General features: G+C 39.8%; 1 protein-coding gene across 26 annotated transcripts in view; it reads left to right on the forward strand.

The window, feature by feature from the left end:
- IL1RAPL2 (interleukin 1 receptor accessory protein like 2) overlaps nucleotides 1–11,617 on the forward strand; it is a 1,479,614-nt gene that overhangs the window by 537,259 nt on the left and 930,738 nt on the right. The gene's annotated exons all lie outside the window — the stretch shown is intronic.

Consider the following 11,617-nt stretch of genomic DNA (forward strand, 5'->3'; position numbering starts at 1 on the left):
TTTGTTTATTTTGATCAAGATAAATTTCTAGAAATGTAATTCACATTTTACCAACTTGTGATTCCTCCATAAAAAATAGCCCTTCACAAGATAGGGCGAACTGACAGTGCAGCGCTAGTGTGTGAAAGTGCAGGGGGAGGCAAGTGGGCTCCATTTATTGAGTAATCGCCGCATGCCAGGCACTGCCTGCAGCCTTTACTGTGCATTAACCCAACTAATCCTCACAATAACCCCACGAGATGGGTTTTACTAGCATCTCATGCAAGCTGAGGTTTAGCAAAGTTACAAGGCTAGTCATGAGGTTGAATCGGAAAATTGAATCAGGCTTTGGTATACGAGAAAGGAATAGCTTCCCTCCTCTGTCTTCTCTATTCTTCTCTCTCTCTCTCTCTAACAGCAAGACCCAGCGAGAAAGAACCAATGAAGGAACAAATAAGGATGCTAGTGGATAAGCAAAGAGCTGAGGGAGTCTGATATAGCTGTGAAACTTCAAATTTAGGAGTTCTAGGGAAAGATGTCTTTGCATTTTGTTTGTTACTAAATAAACCAAACAGAACTTTCTATCCAAAGCTGAGCTTCATAAGTTGAAATTGAACCAATGAGGAGAAGAAAAAGAGGCACTTATACTTCTGCATGTGTGCAAACACAGTCGTGCACGTGCACGCACACACACACACACACACAGAGTTATGTACTTAGAAAAGAGCAAACCTGTTTGGCTCTGAATCTTATTCATTCTTTATTCTTCCTCAAGTCAGAATACCAGGATGAATAGCTATCTTTATCACATGAAGCGCTCCTACAATTTTTCCAGCATTAAACTGGAGTAGGTATTTCACACATTCATAAATCCAGTGCTGGATAGAGAATTGAAGGTGTCTCATTACTTTCTGGGCCTCCATTGTCTTTTTCTCTAAAAGGAAGCTATGAGATTAAATCAAATCTGAGGGTCCTTTGAGATCTAAGAGCCTACCAGTCCCTCACTGGTCTGACTTTGAGTTTTTCTCCTGGACCGCTCTTGTTTTTTTTTTTTAATTTTTTTTAATTTTTCATGTCCTCTCAAGATTGCCTAGCCTTGTCTAGTGTTGCTAGAAATTGTTCTGTGGAAGGCTTTGAATGATAAAAAAAGTGAAGCACTTCATAGTCCATCAATTGGGAACCATTGCGCTCCTGTGATCCTAGAAGAGAGCTTATCATAGTATTTTTGAATTTTCATTTCACAGAGAACTTTCAGTAAGATTTTTAGAGTTTCTCATTTTTACAAGAGTGATTAGGACACAGAGATTAAGTGATGTCTTTCCCAGTCACTTATCTAATCAACAGCAGGGACAGGATAGAACCGAGATCTCTTAAACCCTAAATAGGGTTTCCTAAAGTCTATTACTCTTGAATCAAGTCTCCCAATATATTCTGGTTGGGGATGGGAAGATGGGAAGGAAAAATCTCAAGTCAGGTAAGTTTGGGAAATGAGCCCTGTCTAGGGAATTCATAGGCACACTGACGACTCTGAGAAGTTATACAGTATAGAAACTTGATAAGCTTTGTTTTACTAAGTTTCTTAAATACATGAATGGCAGTCATGATGTGATACTGATAATAGTAGTTTCCATTTATTGAATCTTTACTGTGTATGCCAGGGGCTATCCTAAGTCCTCATATAAAGTGACATGCTAAATATTCATGAAAACCCCATGAGAGTTTTCACCATCCCCATTTTTTTTTTTTTTTTGAAAGATAATTTGCTCCAGAGCTGGGATTTCAACCAAAGCAGATTGGTTCCAGAGGCTTGGCTCTAAAATCAGTATGCTCAGCTTACCTCAGAAATATTTTTGTATTCAATACCCTATTAACATCTTGTGGAATCAGTGTTCTTTAAGTGCATCTGTCTTAATCTATTCAGGAAGAAGTCTGTTTGCTATAACAAAATACCACTGACTGAGTAGCTTATAAACGACTGAAATTTACTGCTCACAGTTCTGGAGGCTGGAGAATCCAAGAACAAGGTACAAGCCTAGTAGCATTTTGGTGTGGGTTCTTTTCTGATTCATAGCTGGCACCTTCCTATTGTGTCCTCATGTAGTAGAAGGGGAAAAGAATCTCTCTGAATCTCTTTTTATATAAAGGTATTGATACTAATTCCATTCACGAGGTCTCCTGTTTAGTGACCTGATCACCTCCCAAGGGCCCCGCCTTCTAATACCATCAGGCCATAGCAATATGGGTTAGGAAATACTGCTCTAGAATTATTTCTAGTATGTATGGTGAAATGAGGTTAGATACATATTATAGAATTCTTGAATAGTAGAGCTGGAATGGACATTAGAGATCAGCTCACTTGGCAGAGGAGAACTCTGGGTCCAGGGGAGAAAGTCTCTAGTTCTAGGTGTGTGGCAGCTGGAATAGGACTGAGGGGTCCTGATTCCTAATTCCCAGTTCAGTGGCATTTGTTTACTAGAAATCTTTGGACAGTGGAATAACAAGTTTTAGGCTTTTTCAATCAGGAAGTTGAGGGCCACATGTATTACCCATCCTCATCCCTGAGCTTATAGAAAATGACACTGAGACACAAGGGGTACAGAGGAGCAGCTGGGTACCTGGAGGGAAAGGCAGCCATTTGTGCAAGGTGATGTGAAGATCTGATCCCTAGTGTCTCCAAAATAATTAGGCATTAAGTACATTTTTGTTGCATATGGGAACACACTACTAATATTGTTACAGTGTTTTATGGCTTTCAGAGTACTTTCATAGCCATTGTTAGTGGTATGGTAGGAGAAACAGATCAAAGGTACATAGACAGTGGATCGTGGGGCTAAGGCCAGGGGAATTGTATCAGTGAAAACAGAGAAGAAGGTGGCTGATAGTTGTGGAGGTTAAGAGAAGAGTGTGGGCATTAATAGAATAAAATTGGTGATCTGGAGCATGGCCCTGGTAATCAGCTTACTTAATCTTCATTTTGTTTTAATTTATTTAGAGGATATCTCTAAACTTCTGTAAAGAGAAAGGAAAATTTTTAGGGACTTTAAGTGTCAGGGACCTTTTAAATTGATTTCCATTCATCAGTGAAGAGAATTTGCTTTAATAAATACCCAAGAGAAGCAAGACCATAAAGTAACTGTCACTAAACCAGACTCATATTATTTCTCCCAGTCAAAATTCATTAAAAATTTGAAATCTTATTATCCCATTACATGTTGGCATTGTTAAGACCTTGGTCCTTTATTCAGGGGGATTGGAAGTCATATTTTACATTTTACATTTTCTAGCTGGGGGACTGAGGCCATGATGGTAGTATGCGCTGTTAAGGCGAACTTCTGGGTTCTTGAGTGGCTTAAGCTATCTGCTGCCATCGTTTTCATATGTAGCTTTGCTTTTTATTATTATTTTTATTATTTATTATTATTATTCAGATTGGGCGCGAACTTAATGGTTTCCTCCATAAGGCCCATTGAGAGACTGAGAATCTGCTTTTCTGCCTCTAAATTTCAGGAGGACAAAAAAAAAAGAAAAAGGAGAACAAGGAAAATAAATAAATTCAGGAGGATGGGAGAGCAGGGTCTGTGCCAGTCCCCTCCACCATTATGTCTCCAGTGTATAGCACAGGGGCTGCAACAAATTAGTGTTGAAGAAGCGAGCATTGTGTTTGTTGTTGTTCTCTAAGTCGTGTCCGATGCTTTGCGACCCCATGGACTGCAGCACTCCAGGCTTCCCTGTCCTTTACCATCTCCCAGAACTTGCTCAAACTCATGTCCGTCGAGTCAGTGATGCCATTCAACCATCTCATCCTCTGTCATCCCCTTCTCCTCCTGCCCTCCATCTTTCCCAGAATCAGGGTCTTTTCCAATGAGTTGGCTTTTCCCATGGTGGGAAAATACTGGAGCTCCAGCTTCAGCAACAGCTCTTCCAATGAATATTCAGAGTTGATTTCCTTTAGGACTGACTGGTTTGATCTCCTTGCTGTTCAAGCGACTCTAAAGAGTGCACAGTTCAAAAGCATCAGTTCTTTGGCACTCAGCTTTCTTTATAGTCCAGCCCTCACATCCATACATGACTACAGGGAAAACCATAGTTTTGACTATACAGACATCTGTTAGCAAAGTGTGAAGTCAAGTGAGCCTTAGGAAGCATTCTGTAGTGAACTGTAAATGAGTTTTAGGCAGAAAGTATGTTCTTCTTTATAGTCTACTCAAAGTAGACAATCATTGTTGATGATGTTTGTCATGATAGTTGGGTTTAATTTGCAAAACCTAATCTATAGAAGCTAATTAGCTGCTGTTTAGATTCTATGATTGAGTAGGAGGCACAGCTGGATGGTAGAAATGATAGTTTTTCTAACAAGAATCTCTTAGTGACAACACTATTAAATCAGTGAATGTCTGTCAAGTGCGAGTAGAGCAAAAGTGATGTCCTGCATTTGGATTTTCCAAACAGCAGGTATTAATTACCCTCTTTCACCACCACCATTATACAGATGAGGAAACCCAGGGTCAGTGACCTACCATGAGCACCAACTGGATAATGTTACAGCTGCAACTCTAAGATGAATCTGCTGTTTCCCAGTTCAGTGTTCTTGACACCACCCCTTACTGTTACCACTAATTAACAATGGGAGGATTTACCTAGGAGTTGGTAACCTGATTTCTGTGCTGGAAAATATCTCAGGAACTCTGTAAAATGTGTGATGGGCTATCAGCCATTCACTAATTTACATGTATGCCAAAGCCAGCTGTGTTCAAGAAAATACCAAGTATAAAGATTTGACTTTATTTCCAATCTGAAAAATATTAGAGGAGAAATATGATATTACCAGGTATTTTCTACCCACTTCCCATATGACAGGCAGCATAGAGTATAGGAAAGTGTAGAGAAACAGTCCGTGCTTTTCAGCAGTTTGCAGTTTTCTACTGGAAATAACTTGAAAGTGCTTGATATCTTCAGAGAACAACATACTCCAATACAGAATCACTGAGAATGTGGTGCAGTGTTTAAGTGGTGCTGGAGGTCAGGGGAGGGAGCTATCGTTAAGTAAACTTGCGATGACAAGATAGTGCCTTTTAAGAGCCAACTTCAATATTTTCTTTCTACTGCAACTCCTCCCTTCTCATTCACATCCCTTTTCAACAAGTTTGGTGGTCTTGGTTAATTAGGTAAGCAGAGCTCCTATCTGTACTGCTAACTCATTTTGTTGATTTCCTACCTCGTGCCTTCTCAGGGAGGAAGCCAGATGATGGGGTTCATAATGTGATAAATATTTGGATGCCTCCATCTTGGGGATAGATATTTTTGTACATGATATTATGGAAATAGACAAGTTCACTTTGCCAACAGTTTCAAAAAAGAGCAAGCTCTGTTGTGATGTTTGTGGAGGGAGTTATGCTATCCTTGGTATCAAAATTTTGTTTTCGTAAGTATGTGTCTCTTTGTAGGTAGTATTTCCATGAGGGACTAGGTGTCTGGAAGTGTTGATAGTGTTAAAGATTTCCCCAGTGATGGGATGGGAATTAATGCGTATTTTCTCTTAGAGCTCAAAACAGGCAAAGGGCACTTAAAATAAGATGTTTTTACTTGAGTTAAAGAGTAGTTTCTCCACACTTGTGTTCCCTTTCCTCTTCCCTTCCTTTGTGTTCCCATATGAGGACTCTCTGGCTCTGCTGTAGGGTTATTTCATTATGGACCTCCAGTTGTTGCTGGATGTAGAATGATAGTTCAGGGATTTAATGGAAACATGACTTTTACTTTTCCATTAACTCTTCCAAATGAACCTTCCACTTAAGAAAGTATAAAGTGGCTTTGTGGGAGGGTATTTGGGAGTGAGTTTCCGTTCTTTGGAGTCAAATGTTTCACTGTTTTGTCCTGGAGCATGGTGGGTAGAGAGGAAAAGAAGTTCCTTTGTGCCTTCCCCAGACTGGCTTACATCAGGGTTGCATAGCACTTATTCCAGGCTGATGTAATTGAGTAAAAATAGGTTCCTTTTGACCCCAGGGGCTTCCCTGGTTTCTCAAATGGTAAAGAATCTGCCAGAAATGCAGGAGAATCAGATTTGATCCCTGGGTTAGGAAGACCCTCTGGAGAAGGGACTGGCATCTCACTCCAGTATTCTTGCCTGGAGAAATCTGGTGGACAGGGGAGCCTGGCAGGCTACAGTCCACAGGGTCGCAAAGAGTCAGACTCGAATGAGGGACTAACACTGACCTCTGAGGTTTAGGGGCAAGTCAACTGAGGGAAGAATCAGTTTCAGCAGCCTCATTGCTGAGCAGGACTGAGAAGAAACCCTTTTGTTTTCATGGAAGAAAAAAAAATCTTTTAAGACAAAGACCTCTTCCCTCCTCCTTTTTTACTTCACAGCTGCTTTTTCCTCACCAGTAAATCTTAATTCCTCAAAATCTGAGGCGAAGATTGCCTGTGTTTATTTTTCTTTCATAATGTACAAACCTTAGCAATAAAATGTGATGGATTGGGTTATTAGAAAAGGGAGCAACTTGGCTTTTTAGGGCCCCACCTTGAGGACTTGTTTTGTTATTTGGATTTCTCCAGGAGTATAAATTCTCCCTTTGTGAACCATTAGGTGATGGGGTATGTATATGTTCGTCTGCTGTAAAATTACTCTGGTTACACTGGGGACTCAGATAAACTTCTGTTCTTGCGACCGGGACTTAACAGTCTCTATGAATAATTTGTGTGAACAAATTCCTCCTGTATGTATGGAACCTGCTAGAGTGTTGTGTATTTGACAAAAAGGGGATGTCATCTTCATGTCCTTGTTGAATTGAGTGGGCAAGTAACATTGAAACAGATAAACTGAAGTTCCTATGGTGGTTTCAGTATCCCAGGAGATGTATCCAACAAAAAGACCAATGAAGTAGTCTGCCTTGTATGAGAACCTTGCCAGGGAAGGTGTTTGCATTCCTGCTTTTCTCTGTATAACTGCTGACCTCAGCCAGAGATCTCACTGCTGGTAGAACAACACTGATTCTGGTAGCATGTGTAGGAAGAACCCTAGACTGGGAATCAAGAAACCTGGTTTTCTGACATTAACTTGCTGAATAACCTTGAGCAACTTATTTCATGTTTTGTGTGTTTTATTTTCCGTGTCTATGAAATGAGGGTAACAATAACTACCCTGACTGTTTCATAGGGATATTGTGAGAATGCATCAAGGAAATGGGTGTTCTAGCATCCTCTGAGAGATGTAAGAACAAGTGATATTCAGATTAAAAGTATTGTGGGGAAATTGTTATTGTTTAGTGTTTTGAATAGCTTTGGGGGGACAAGTTCTTTTTTCCTCTACCCTGAGAAAAAGGAGAAAATTAATGTGAGGGAGTGCCATAGATGTTATGGAGAATCATAAGTAATAATGCAAACAAGGGAGGGCTAAGAGAGATGCTGGACCTTTCTAAAAGGGCTGAGCAGATGAAAGAAACAGCTGGCCCAAGGAGTAGCCTGGTCCCAGGCTACTGGGACCCCGATTTACATGTTGTGTAGGGATGGAAATAAAGTGCTCCCAAGCATCTGATAAGAAAGGTTGCTTGTTATCAGAACCTCTCCATGGTGGCTCCTCCTTCCCTGTCCTAGGGTGGCCAGTGCTCAGGGTAAAGCCAGGAATGTAAGAGCCTGAGGAAGAGGATGGTTCTCCCTATTTGTTCTCTCCCCAACAGATATGTAAAGTCTCTCCTTTCCCCATAAAGACCAAATCCTGCTACCTAACTTGTAATTATCTCTTCAGCCCCCAAAGTAATATTTTCTACAACAGAATTACAGTCTGCCTTGAGGAGTTTGGACTTCTCTGTGAGTTGGCACAAGGCAATTTAACTTCTGGTATGAAGCAGGGTTAGATAGCTTGTGAGAAGGTGTATTTCCCCCTGTGTCACTGAAAGAAGGTTTAGAATGATGAAGGCAGTATTTCCCAAAATGTGTTCTATGTAATACTAGTCTATGTAGGGGTGTGTGTGTATATTTCTGTGTGTATGTGTGTGCATTTTTTTTCAGGAAAGGTGTTATAGGATCAAATACACTAGGAAGTGCTTCACAGAATGGTTTCCTCTAGGAAATTTTTATTTATTTATTTACTTTTGGTTGTCCTGGGTCTTCCTTGCTATGCATGGGCTGTCTCTGGTTGCAGTACCTGGGGGCTACTCTCTAGTTGCAGTGTGTGGGCCTCTTGTTGTGATGTCTTCTCTTGCTGCAGAGCACAGGCTCTAGGTACCTAGGCTTCAGTAGATACAGCGGGCGGGCTCAATAGTTGTGGCTCATGGGCTACAGATCGTGGGCTCAGTAGTTGAGGTGCGTGGGCTTAGTTGCTCCATGGCATGTGGAATCTTCCAAGATCAGAGATCAAACCCAAGTCCCCTGCATTTATATGAAGATTCTTATCCACTGGACCACCAGGGAAGTACCCCTCTAAGAAATTTACCCCACGTGTAAGGATAGTGAAAACTTTGAGAAACCTAATGATAAAGGCATTTGTTTCATTTTGCTTAACCCAGAATTTCATAAACTTATTTCCTTTTGGGACCCTCCTTTTCATAAAATGCTAATCAACATTTCTCTTGTTCAATAGGAGGCCTTTAAGAGAAAGATTCATTTTTTAAACTATGATCATAATTCAGGTTGCTGTAACTAGATAGCAAATCCTCAAGTGATAGAATTCAGTATTGCTCCTGAGCCTTCTCCAAAATTAAAATCATTGCACTGTGACAAAGGTACCATCAGACCGGTGATGGATTCTGTCCAAAGAAGCTATTAAAATACTAGAATAACTCGACAACCTCTCTATTATGAGATAGCCCAACAGTAAGAGCAAATCAGCATTTGTCGTGTGTTCCTCTGAGCCTGCCACTGTGCTGAGCACTTTCTTTTGTTACTTCTCAGCCTAACAACAGTCTTGCAATATAGGTTGAGTGATTCACCATTTTAGAACACAGGAAACTGAGGGATAGAGATGAAGAAACTCACCCAAGTTTACAGACCTAATCAGAGGCAGATCTGATATATGAAAGCTGGTCAGTTGAATGCCAGAGTTCATGATTTGGATTTAAAGTCAGACTGTGACTCCTAAACAGAAAATGGCATTGCAAAAAGTTCACAATTCTGAACTGAACAGTGCATCAGCCATGATTCTGCAGCACTCAGAGTTCTGTTTTTTGTTAAGGGGACCTATACCTGTATTGCCAAATTCAGTTTGAGTAGTAGTATATGTATCATTGAATTGGAGAATAACTGTTCATTTTAAAGTGCCCTGAGGATCACAAGCATGGGTAACTTTAGATTTGCAAACTTCTTTTTGCCCACTTACTAAGTTTTAAGCCCACATCTAGTTTTTTTCACTGTCATTGCTGGAGGTCATCTTTTTAAACCCTTTGTTTGGGTAATTATAAATTTAACATTCCTCATGTGAGTTCTTTTAATGGTGTCCCTTCTCCTTCTCCCTAAAACCCTATCCATTCCTTTGTCATTGCTCTAGAGAGGCAGCTCAAAGCCTCCTTTCATGGACATACTGAAAACACCTCCATGTCTCTTGACAAAACTGGCCCCAACTCAATAAAGATAGCATCCACTTAATTATACCTTACCTTTATTGAACATTCATTATATGCCAGGCATGTTTTAAGTGTTTTACAGGGATTAATTCATTCAGTCCTCAAGACAACACTATGAAGGCAGTATTGTTGTCATCTTAGAGATGAGAGAATTGAAGTTCAGACAAGTTAAGTGACTTCCTCAAGATTACACAGTTAATAAACTAGGTATCAAAACCAGGTCTGTATGCCCCTAGACCTGGTTTTGGTAACTAGATGGGGAAGCAATGGAAATAGTGATGGGCTTTATTTGCTTGGGCTCCAAAATCACTGCAGCCATAAAATTAAAAGACACTTGTTCCTTGGAAGAAAAGATATGAAAAACCTAGACAGTGTATTGAAAAACAGAGACATTACTTTGCTGACAAAGGTCCTTATAGTCAAAGCTGTGGTTTTTCTAGTAGTCATGTATGGATGTAAGAGTTGGACCATAAAGAAGGCTGAATGCCAAAGAACTGAATTGAACTGTGGTGTTGGAGAAAACTCTTGGGAGTCCCTTGGACTGCAAGAAGATCAAGCCATTCAGCCCTGAAGGAAATGAATCATGAATATTCATTGGAACAACTGATGCTGAAGCTGAAGCTCCAATACTTTTACCACTTGATGCAAAAAGCTGACTCATTAGAAAAGACCCTGGGGTCACAAAGAGTTGGACACGATTGAGCGACTGAACAACAACAACAAATGGCCCTAGAGCATGTACTATTAAGCACTGTCTTGTACTATTCCTGATATGCTTGGATTAGTTTTTCTTCAACCAGAATCTTGCCTTTGTTGTGAGTATATTCATACTCTCCTCCCAGTTTTCTCACTCTGGTCAATAACTATCTAGTTCAACAGTTTAACTTGCTTCAGTGTGCATCTGAAGCACCGAGAAGCCTTGTAAAAACATGGGTTTCTGGGTTCCATCATCAGAGCTTATGCTTTTGGAGGTAGGGTAGGAGCTATTGGAGTAGAGGTGAGAAGCTGAGAATTTGCATTCCTGACCAATTCTCAGGTGCTGGTGCCAAGACTACACTGAGAACCATCGATAAGCCATAATTACTATTTGTATTCATTCTTTTTTATAAGTTGATTTTCTCTTGAGCAACACTGCTTTTCGCTGTTTATTAAAACCAAGTATTTCTTTTCTGATCCATTAAAAACATCATCTAAACATACATATCTCCAAGTTATTTTTTTCAGAGTAGTTTCCCTCTACTATGTCTTAATCATATTCTTGAGCAGAAGTAGTTAGACACACAGCTGTGATTTTCAGGATTTACCTCCAAGTAATTCACCATCATTAGCGTCATCTCTTAAATACTTTATGTAACATTTAGCTTGATTTAGAAGATGATAAGTTGAAGCATATTTACTACAAGAATACTTAATGGAAGGCAATATGACTTGGGGGTTAAGTATAGCGATACTGTAATTAGACAAATCTGGATTTAAATCCAAAGTTTGCCACTTAATTAATTTTGTAATTTTGGTCAAGTAATGAAACTTCTCTGAACTCTGTTCTTTACCTGTACAATGGGGGGTGGTGATAGTGTCAAGTTCATGATGCTCTAAATAAGATTCTGTATACATGAAATAGTCTACCATGACAGGCGGGAAACAAATGCAATCCATAGTATCTACTGTATGTTAGTGTTTGCCAGCCTCTTCAGACCTGTGACACACGATAAGGTTGTTGCAAAGGATCTGTGACACTGTGAGCACACTAGTGTCTGCAGATGGAATCAGTGAGAAATAGCATATTTCTATATGTTGTATGCTAAAGAAGTAGCATACAACAAAGATACCAAAAAAGACATGTTTTTCATCATAGGGAATTGGAATGCAAAAGTAGGAAGTCAAGAGATACCTGGAGTAATGAGCAAGTTTGACTTTAGAGTACAAAATTAAACAGGGCAAAGGCTAACAGAGATTTGTCAAGAGAACACACTGGTCATATAGCAAACACCCTTTTCCAACAACACAAGACACAACTCTTTACATAGAAATCACCAAATTGTCAATACCTAAATTATATCAATTATGTTTTTTTTTTTTTGCAG

The sequence above is a fragment of the Bos taurus genome, chromosome X (genome assembly GCF_002263795.3).
Source record: "Bos taurus isolate L1 Dominette 01449 registration number 42190680 breed Hereford chromosome X, ARS-UCD2.0, whole genome shotgun sequence".
Lineage (NCBI taxonomy): Eukaryota > Metazoa > Chordata > Mammalia > Artiodactyla > Bovidae > Bos > Bos taurus.